The following is an 11,004-nucleotide window of genomic DNA, read 5'->3' as shown; positions in this document are numbered from 1 at the left end:
TGCCCCTGGTATAACCCATTTGTAGGAGCCAAATTGGAAATTTGCATGTGCCTGTGCGCTCATCTGGGGCGGGAGGGACCGGGAGGAGGTGCCATGCATCTGATCAAACGCCAATGAGCCCCCGCTCCCACACCTCAGCCCTCTGAGTCGGGTGGGATCTGCCTAAGGCCCGGTGGAGCGAAAGAGACCAGCTCTGTTAAGCATGTGGCCTTTGTACGCGGTAAGGGTGCGACATTCATTGAGGCACAGCGATGGGGCAGAGAATGGGGCTTCTCGTCGTGGTTGTAAAATTCACAAGCCCCTGCCCCAAAAGCCAACTTGCCTCCGAACAGGTCAGGCCATGCTCCCAGCACTGCCTGGGGTTGGGAGGGGCTCAGGCTGGAGCAGCATCCCCTTCTGAGCGTCCCTCCTGGCGAGGGCGAGATCTGTGCCTGCCCCCTTCAACCCACTGCGTAAGGAAGCAGGTATCTGTGGAGGGTGGCAAAGGCTTGGCACTAGGGAGCGGGCTTAAAGAACCAAGCTGCTGAGACTTCCTGCCGCTGAGGGAGGCGCTGGATTCCTGCAGCTCCTGGGCTGAGGGGCTGTTTGCTGACCGGGGCTTTGCCAGCATCTCTAGGATAACAGCTTTTATCAGCAGTGAGCAGCGTGCCCACAGCTGTGTGCAAGGGCTCAGCTGCCAGCCGCTGATAAGGGCAGCGCTGAATGCTGTGCCCGACCCCATCACCCCCTGCAAGCTGTTGTGTGACTCCAGCCCCTCTGAGGGTTGGGGGGCTTCAGGACCCCTGTAGCACCCTCTGCAAAACCCAGGGCAAAACATGGCCACTAATGAACAGGGCACAGCAGCGCCAGGCCGCAGGGCGGGATGGGACGTGAAGCTAATTTGGAACTGCAAGAGGAAGTTAGAGAGGTGGAATATGCAGCCTTAACTGCCTTGGGACCTGCCTTTCTCCCTGTGTCATAAGTGACCTGTTGAATGGAAAGGGGAGGGGGCTTGCTGGAGCCTCGCTGAGGTGCTCCCCCCACCCAAACTTGGAGTCTTGACTTTCCAGGTATGCTGCAAAGCCTGTTGGTCTGAGCTGCCAGGGGGTAGGGCTGTGGGGAGGGGTCCCAAGCTTCTGCATTATGTGACTGAGGATCAGCTGGGTGGGAGAGACAGTCTGGCAGTGCTGGGGTCTCAGAGGGTTTTGTGTCTGGGATCCGTGCTGGTGCTGTGTTCTTTAAATGCACGGTCAGGGCCCCAGAGCTTGAGACGGTGCCTATTACCATGGAGGTTTATTAAATAGCACAGGCCTCCCAGTAACAGAGACCCCAGCTGCGTGCAGGACCCAGAGTGCCTGGTGCTCGTGCGCACAGAATACACAGCGGCTGCCCCAACCTGGTCACAATCTAAACAGCCAAAGGGTGGGTGGGGAAATGGAGGCAGGTGAAGTGACTTGCCTATGGTCATACAATCAGGCGCTGGCAGAGCCAGGAACAAATCCAGATCTCTGGAGTCCCGGCGTGGTTCTCTGCCCCCAGCCCACGCTGCCTCTTAGTCAATAAATATTTCAGCCTAATGACCTGGCTTAATTGCAGCCGGGTAAAACCTGGCTCCTAGGGACAAGCGTCACCCCCAGCTTCTAGCCACGAGAATTGAGTGGGACTGGGGCTTTGGTCAGGGATTTCTGACAAGTTGAGACTGAAGCTTTTCATGGGAAAGGGTTTGTCTGGACGAAACGTGTTGGGAAGGTTTCTCAGGTCCAGGGGGGAGTTTCTGGTAGAGGGGAGAGAGGGGGACCCCAGAGCAGCTCCTCTACCCTAACCCCGGGGCTCCTGGCTGCTCTGGGGCTGTTCTCACTCCACACACATTCGAAGGGTCTCGGTTTCCTCCTCCTGGAGAATGGGAACGTTGTGGGGGATGGGAAAGCTGGTTCCTGCCCCACTCCACTCCTGAGCTCTGAGACTCAGGACTTTGCTACGGCATCTCCAACTTGCTGGGTCTCCCCCTCCCCCTGCATTGTCCCCTCTGAGCCCCCGGCCCTGTCAGCGCGAGGGACCCTTCATCCCGCTGCTCAGCTCAGGTGTGAGGGGCGCTGGGGACAAGCAGGGCAGCAGCATTGCAGCATAGCGGGGCTAACCCCGGAGCTGTGACCTCAGCGGAGCCGGGCCCATGGGTGGGGCCGTGCTGAGCTGGCTGAAGCGGTTCTGGGGCTGAGACAGGGCTCTGAGCCAGTTCCCCCGGCCGGCCGGCCAGCTGGGTGGGGACGGGCTGCTTGTTTGTTCCAGGCGAGAGCTCAAGGCCATCTTGGCTGCCTTTTCTCTCGGCCTCTCCCGCTCCTGGCATGATAACAGCTCCCGGCGAAGGACAGTTTGCACAGTTATCTGCAGTGGTTTCTCCTCAATCTTTGCACGGAGTCCCTGGCCGGGGCGCTGCCGGGCGTGGGCTGAGCCTCGCTACCGGCTCCCATCTGGCCCTTCGGTTTAACAGCTTTTCCCTCAAGGTGAGAACCAAGGTTTGCTTAAAGTGGGGGTGGGGCACAGGAGGGTGTCTCTCTCCCTCCCTCAACCCCCCCCTTCTTGGATGGCTGGGAACCCCAATCCCCCCTGCACCCGACAAACCAATCTGAGTGCCTGAGCCCACCTTTGGGGCAGCAGCGGGGCCTGAGCACAGGTGGGGGAGTTTGACTTCGGATCCCAGCTCCACCACTGCTGATGTGCTTGGCCCAGATCCGCAGAGGTATTGCAGCACCTAAATCCTACTGGTTTCAATGGGAGTTAGGTGCCTGGAAGCCTTTGGGGGTCTGAGACGTGGCTCCCAAGTGCCCTCTGATGGTGGGTGCCTCCATCTGTCTGTCCAACTAGAGCCGTGGTTCTCAACCTGCGACCCGTGGGCCACTCGCAGCCCAATCCGCACACAGCTGGGGCCCAGGTGACCTCCTCAGGGCCACCCAGGGAGTGTGTATCGTGTGTGGTTGTGTCCCACATAGACAGCTGCCCATGCGACCCACAACAGGAAATAGGTTGAGAACCCCTGAACTAGAAGCTCTTTGGGGGCTGGTGTTCAGAGGGGTGGGGCACCCGCAGCGGCAGCTGGCTTCAGGGGCAGACAGGGCCGCCCAGAGGATTCCGGGGGCCCAGGGTCTTCGGCGGCAGGGGGCCCTTCCGTTCCGGGACCCGCCGCCAAAGTGCCCCGAAGACCCACGGCGGGGACCCCCCCGCCGCCGAATTACCGCCGAAGCAGGACCCGCCGCCGAAGCGCAGCCCAGTCTTTGGCGGTAATTCGGCGGCGGGGGGCCCCTGCCGCGGGTCTTCTGGGCACTTCGGTGGCGGGTCCTGGAACGGAAGGGCCCCTGCCGCCGAATTACCGCCGAAGACCGGGCTGAACTTCGGCGGCGGGTCCCGCTCTGTCTTCGGCGGTAATTCGCCACTGGGGGGTCCGTCCGCCCCGGAGCGGAAGGACCCCCCCCCCGCCGGCGAAGACCGGGAGCGAAGAAGCTCCTGCACCCGGCCCCGCAAGAGTTTTCCAGGCCCCCCGGAGCGAGTGAGGGACCCCGCTCCAGGGGCCCTGAAAAACTCTCGTGGGGGCCCCTGTGGGGCTCGAGGCCTGGGGCAAATTGCCCCTCTTGTCCCCCCCCTCTGGGCGGCCCTGGGGGCAGATGCCCAGCCCCACTGAAAATCAGGCCAAGGTGTGTCAGGCTGGGCCCCCCAAACAAGGCTCCTCTTCCCGCCTGCAGCTGCCCCAGTGCCCTCCTGGAATGGGCTGTCTGTTGACCTCCCTCCCCAGGCTGTAACCAAGCTCGTGGGCGAGCGCCGGCGCTCTGAGGCACGGGTGCTGCTCTACGGGAGGGCAGAGCATGGGCACCGGCCGGCTGGCTTAACAAGCCTGAGCCCTGCTCCACCAAGAGCGACTTCAGCCAGGGGCGGAGCGGGAGTCCTGCAGCGGGGCTAGAAACCGGCCTGGCACAGCAGCTGGCCTCGCTCCTCAGCCCGAGACGGCAGCAGTTCCTTGGCTTCAGCATGTCAACCTGCACCTGGGCTGCTCAGTGCAAGGCCAGACTCCACCATGGTGAGTCGGCCCCAACTTCAGTGGGGTCTGGCCAGGGATGGGTTCGAGCCAACGTGCCAGAAGTCAGGCTCCCGGTCGGTCCTGGGGTCTCTACAGAGGTTGGCGAAAAAGGAAGGAGCCTTTTTGCAGGTCAGTCACGTGGCACCAACTACGCCAGGTAAGCGGCTGATCTCTCTCCAGCCACGTTCTCCAACCACTCCCATCGCTGTGGCATCTGGCCAGGTGCGATCGCAATTATTCCCATGCCGCGGTAGCTGCCTTCTTTGCAGGCCTGGCTCCTCGGAGGCCGAGGCACAAGTGCCTCCGCCGCTTTATCTGCGGCGATAAGTTTAACCGCTCTGGGGGCTGCAGGCTAAACCAACTCCCCGCTCGGCAGCAGAGGGAGGCAGGGTCTTGGATTTACCGATTCTCCGCTTAGGCAGGGTGCAGCTGAGCAGCCCCAAGGTCAACTTGGACGGATGCTCGCAGCACTGTGGGGTGAAGGAGCAGGCCCGGGGTAAAGCAGGAACGACCATCGGAAGTGGAAGAGCGCCGGGGAGAAGTGTTAGGAACAGGAACCCATCAGCCCGGGACCGAAGAGCACAGAGGCAGTTGTAATCCATTTGAAGGGCTTTTCGGGGCTCTCCCCTCCTGGCTGATGGGGAAATGGGCCCTGTAATCCCCCCAGCGGCCTCCACCATGGTTAGCCCAGTTCAAAGCCCCACCCGGCACCAATGAAAGAGCTTGATCTGCAGATCCTGTACTCAGTGATTTGCTTGGCCCTACCCAGTACTGGGGAGAGGGCAAGGAAAGGCCCTGCTTGTGAAACGCAGGCCTCCCTGCATCCTAGGGCCAGCGTTAGGCAGGAGGGCCAACTAGATCGATCCAAACTATCTGATCTTCCAGGTCAGACGGGATCGAAGATCAGAGAGCTCTAGACTAGGTCAGGCTAGATAGGTCCCTCCTGGCCTGGGAATCTAGGAGTCTGCCGCTGGGATGGAGCGGGGGCGCCGTAGGGTGATTTTCACCCCTCCGGGCTTATTCTCCTTCCCAGGGGGCACTCAGAGCTGAGCGTCCAGCCATGGAGCTGCCATGCAGGTCCCATAGCCTGATGGCCCAAGCTCTTCGCTGCCCTGCAGGAGAGCTGGGTTCGAATCCGGAAAGTGCCTTCGTTCCCTAGATCAGCAGGGGAGGGGGCGTGTTCAGCCCTTAACGGGGGCAGAGAGCCACACTGCGGGGGCCTCAGAAGGGCCAGAAGAATGGTCAGCGAGCAAGGCTGGGGTCAGCCAAGCCATATCGTCCTGCTACGGTCCCCGCCGGGCCCATTCCCATACCGCAGACCCCAGCACCTCGGCTGCTGTTAGCTCGTCCCCTCCGGGGCTGGGGCACTGGAGGAGTCACGGATTGAGCTGGCAGGGGAAGTCCAGTCCCTGCTTTACCCCAAAGTGAAACCGGAGTCTCTTGTGAAGCTGAGCTGTAGGCTGCCTTCCGTGCTCATGATTGTACAGCGGGTCTGGGGAAGTCCCACTCCAGCTGGAGAGGCTGCAGATCCATGTTCTGGCAGAACTGGCCAGGTACCCCCCACCCCCAGCATCTTTTCGGCAGCGGCTCTGGGCTCTGCTCATGAGCACAACTGCATCTGTCTCCACTGAAAACTTTGCCCACGCAGGAACGCAAAAGCCACAGTTGCTGGTAGGCTAAAGCCCCATCGGCGCTCCAGGGAATCGGTGCTACCTGGGAGTAGCTCGGGAGATGCTGCTTCCCAGCAAGGGGCTGATACGTTGGCCAGGGCCAGGGCTCTAATCTAAACCCTTGAGTCAGCCGGGTAGCTTCCAAGGGCACCGTTTGCCAAGGCCCTGGGCACCCCAGCGATTTCTCCTTCCTAGACAATGAGGTCACGTTACAACACGACCTTGAGGAGTCCTGTTAACAGTGCGGACAGGGACAAGTCAGGTTTAACATCGTGCCATCTGCGCAGGGGTTACCCCATGGATCTGGTAGGGTTCACCCATGACCAGCTGCTATAACACTAAACACAACATGCCCCTATCTACACTGGATGCTTAACATCCTGTTCCTTACTTCCAAGCAGACAAGCCCTTGCAGGCAGGGGCGGCTCTACGTTTTTGGCCGCCCCAAGCAGTCATGCCCGGGAGGCGCCCCGGAGCCGCGGGAGCAGCGGACCTCCCGTGGGCATGACTGCGGACAGTTCGCTGGTCCCGCGGCTCGGCTGGACCTCCCGCAGCTGCGGGCGGTTCGCAGGTGCGGCGGCTCCGCTGGAGCTGCCGCAGTCATGCCTGCGGGAGGTCCAGCCGAGCCGCGGGACCAGTGAACCGTCCGCAGTCATGCCTGCGGGAGGTCCACTGGAGCCGCGGGACGAGCGCCCCCTCCGCAGTCATGCCTGCAGCAGGTCCGGTCGTCCTGGGGCTCCGGTGGACCTCCCGCAGGCATGACTGCGGCAGGTCCGCCGGCCCAGCCAGCCGCCCCCCCCCGGGAAAGGGCCGCCCCACGCGCGTGCTTGCCGCGCTGGGGTCTAGAGCCGGCCCTGCTTGCAGGGGGAACCTTTCTGGGTTCTAACTGGAAAATGGGCACAAGCTGCTCTGTTCCGATCCAGAGCCCGGCTGTTTGGGGCCGGAGCTTGGATTCAGGCCCATCTGAGCCTTCCTGACCACTGGGAACTGGAAGGTTGTTGTAAAACCAGGCTTGGGGCAGACCCTTCTCGGGCTGCACTGGGGAAGTATGTGAGTATGGCTGGCTCGGGGGTGGGGGTGGGGGTGGGGGGGAAGGTAGGATGGTAGCATGGGTCATTGGAGACCCGGATGCACGTCCCTGCTCTGCCGAAGGCTCCCTGGAGTGACTCACTGAGGCCCCGAGGGAGTCACCAAGGCATTTAGGTTCCTAACTTTTGTTGAAATCCCCAGGAATCGGGACCCTAAATCCCTTTGCAGATCTGAGCCTTAAGCTCTCTGGGCCTCCGTTCCTGATCTGCAAATTGGGGCTAGCAGCACTGCCCCATCTCCCGGGATCGAGATGTGCTCAGAGACTACGGTACCAGGGTCAGGCTATCACAGACCGAGAGAAACCTAGTTACCACCTGACATGGGTAAAACCCAGCCCCTCGCAGTGCAGATGGGCCCTCCCGTGGGGTTGGACTGAGCCTCTGAGCTGCGTGACGGCCCAGCTCTGTCTGAGACCGCGGTGCAGGGGGGGCTCTATGCTATGGGTGGAACTGGGCTGCACCCAGGCTGGCAAACGCCTGGGTCAAGCCAAATCTGGGTGAGCCAGGCAACCCTGACAGCACCTTCCTGGGGAAAGCCAGAGGCAGCCCCGGGGTGCAGGCCAATGCAGCCGTCCTGCCTTGTTCTCCTCACTAGTACTATTGAATACACTATTATTAGTAGTACGATTAATTCAATACCTGTATTTATTACTACAGGTATCTGCTTGGTGCCCATCACCACAGCATCTGGGCGGCATCCTAGACTTTTGAGACCACTTGCGCCACGCAGTGTTACCAGCCGCCAAGGAAGCCTGGGGCTGGGCGGGGGCCCTGCTATCTTGCTGTCCTCAAATGTTTCCTCACCTGGGGAGAATCTGGCCAGACTTGCTCTGATTGCACCTGGCTAGAGCAGGGCCTGGGAGGAGCTGCAGCACGACCCCCACCCGCCTACCCCCGGGGCTAGATGCAGCCGGAGGCTGGTTTCTGGGCTTGTGGCTGCTGCAGGAAGCTTTGCAGGCTGTTTCTGCAGGCGGCACCTTTGGGACTCTCAGCGGCTGATAAGAAATCGCCTGGCTCGGCTAACTGGAGAATCCAAGGTGCCGCTGCGCTGAAACCGGGGACAGGGGCCGGCGGCTCTTGCCAAGGCCAAAGTCTAGAGCACAGCGATTATACCTCTGCTGAGGAAGGCCCTGCCTGGCGCTAGCACCCGCCGTTCAGCTCTTAAAGTGCCACCGTCGCTGCCTTTAGAGCGGGGCCTCGGGCGGGGCTGGTGGGTTTCTCTTGCACCGGAAACGAGGGAGGTCGATGGCCGTGCCGGGCCCGTGAACTCCAAGGCAGAGGAGACCAGCCCACGCCCTGGGGCAGGCAGAGCGGAAGGTCACGCTCCACCCACTGGCCAGTGCTGTCGTTTCCGTCTGCAGGGGTGGAACCGCCCACGTGTGCCCCCTCCCTGGGGCCCAGCGCTGGTGGAGCTGCACCCTGGGGTCGTGACCCTGACAAGGGTTTGGGGGTTGCTGCTGCCCTGCCCGGTCCTTGTCTTATCGCTAAATAGGAGCCGGGGTCCCAGCTGGCGGGGGAGGGGGGGTGGATCCCAGCGTGGGGCCACATGGGAAAGGTAGAGAAACCCTGGTCTGACGCACCAGCATAAGAACTTGCTGCTTCTGGTGGCCTTTGTCTGTCTCTGCTCAGACGACACCTCAGCAGCTGGGAGAGACGCAGCCCTGGGGGGACTGAGGACAGGGTGTCTGGCTGGTGAGTCTTGCCCCCATGCTCAGGGTTTAGCCAATCGCCCTATTTGGGGTCGGGAAGGGATTTTCCTCCAGGGCAGATTGGCAGAGGCCCTGGAGGTTTTTCGCCTTCCTCTGCAGTGTGGGGCAGGGGTCACTTGCTGGAGGATTCTCTGCACCTTGAGGTCTTCAAACCACGATTTGAGGACTTCAATAACTCAGCCATAGGTCAGGGGTTTGTTACAGGAGTGGGTGGGTGAGATTCTGTGGCCTGCGTTGTGCAGGAGGTCAGACTAGATGATCATAACGGTCCCTTCTGACCTTAAAGTCTCTGCGTCTATGACAGGGCGCCGTGTGGGATCACCTGACTCAGCAGGAAATAATTATTTACGGGACGGGACCAGGCCGTGATGGGCCGAAGGCCACGTCCTTGTGACTGCTCTGAGAGCCCTGGGTGAAAGGTGGCTGAACATAAATCCAAAGGGTTTCTTTTCCTCTTTGTCACCAGGCACTGCGGGACGAGGGGTCCGATGGGTCAGCGGCCCGACTGGTAACGCTCTCCTCCGACATCTCGAAGCCACACGCGTGACTTTGGAAGCCAATGGGGTCATTTTTGACTGGCGCCGTTTGAACGCTTGGTGTTGGCGACGCTGCCGATATTAACTCTCCACCCTGAGGCTTTCTCGAAGTGGAAGGTGGTGAGCCACGGGGACAGATTCCTCCCTGCCCTGAGCTCTCTGGTGTTACTTACCCCATGTGCAGAATGGGGGGGAGACGCAGGGGACAAGGAGCTAGGGAGAAGCTGCTCAGAGCCAGGGGCTCATGTTCAGCCCTGGTGGAAGCAGCTGCAGCTTCTTAACATACACGTGTCCTCCCTCTCCCCCGCACAAGAGGAATTTGGCCTGTGGGCCCAGCCCCTCCATGGTATTTAGGTGCCTTTGAGGATCTCGGCCTTGGTCTATACATTCCCGCAGTGACTGAACAAGCGTAAGTGGGTTCTTCTCTCCTATCACCCTGCCTGCAGTACGTGGTCTCCCAGCAATCAGCTCTGCCTTGCCTCCAGGCTGCTGTGCTTACACCACAACGAGGAGTTCCCCAGGAGGCCGTTGTGAAAAGGGGAGGCATGTGGTGCTGCTGTGTGGCTATGACGTCCCACCCCAGAGGTGGCTGCATTTCCGAGCTGGGTGAAAGGATTCCTGGATATAGCCTGGCAGGTGCACGGGGAAGCGTCACGCTGCAGAAGCACCAGGGTTCTCCCTGTCCTCTGTCCAAGTGTGCAAAGGGCTCCAGAGTGCTCTCCCCACTCCGTACCCACACGGGGGGGACTGGATTCCTTCGGCAGATGCCAGGGCCCAGCGAACTGTCACGTTCGGGCTAGGCGGTGTCCAGGGCGCAGCCCACGGAAGAGCAGAAGTCTTACTGGGCTGAGTCACAGCCCCCAAGTATTTGCCAACCTGTTTTTCTAACTCGGCTCAGCCAAACATACCTTAATAGCTGCTCGGAGCAGGAGGGACAGACAGAGACCTTTGTTTGTGCCCCAGCAGGGAGCGAGAACGCCCAGCGCTAAATCACTTCATTGCGCCCGATTGTACTTGATCGCACCGAGCCAGCGGGCAGATGATAGAACCCCCAGCCCTCCAGTTACAAATAGAAATGGGAGCGGTGAGGGCAGCTTGGTTAAGGTGATCTGAGTTTTAATGGGTTTGGTGACGCTTACTCTGCGATGGGCACGGTAAGGGATGCTTTAGACTGGCCATAGTCTGTCTATCTTCATCACTCTGATCAGCTGTGACCTCCACAGCACTGGGTTTGTGCCTGAGTTTATTGATAATGATCATCTCCCTGATACGTCATTCTTACCTAGCACGTCGCATCTGTAAGCTGCAGGAACCTCATCAAGAGGGTGAATAACATCCTCCCTGTTTTACAAATGGGGAAACTGAGGCCCGGAGCTGGGAAATGATTTGTCCAAGTCTGTTTTTGCTTCTTTATGCTGTATAAAAATTCCCCATCCCCCCCCAATCCCCTGTACATTATGGGGGTACAGTTCTGGAACCTAAAGGTTTTTTTTCTCTTGCTTGTTAATTACCTTAGACATATTAATATTGTCAGACCTCATCTCCCCCGGATTCATGGGAGGGCTTTTTGGTCTGCCTGGGAGAAATGTATTGTAACCTCTCCCACCTCAGTTAAAGGGGGTGGGAATTCTGAGTCTTTAACCAAGACGTCCTGTTGCCCAAGGCGTCGCTAGGCATCCGCGTGAAACAGGCGCTCACAGAAACGGGTCCCGAGGGTTTCAAAAGTGCCTACGTGAGGTTGGGGGGTGCTTCCACTTTTGGAGGCCCAACGTGGGACGCCTTAAAGGGGTTGTCAGAAGGGGCTGAGCCGCTGCCCTCTGAAAATCAGGCTCTTGTTAAAGGCGCTAAGGTTGGGCCCTGGACTCACTAGCACTTCTGAAAGTCTTGGCCCAAGGGCCGTAAACAGGCTGACTACAATTCCCTTCCCTTCCCAGCCGTGGGTCTCGTATCGCTCGT

The sequence above is a fragment of the Mauremys mutica genome, chromosome 23 (genome assembly GCF_020497125.1).
Source record: "Mauremys mutica isolate MM-2020 ecotype Southern chromosome 23, ASM2049712v1, whole genome shotgun sequence".
Taxonomy (NCBI): domain Eukaryota; kingdom Metazoa; phylum Chordata; order Testudines; family Geoemydidae; genus Mauremys; species Mauremys mutica.
This window is presented reverse-complemented; position numbering follows the sequence as displayed.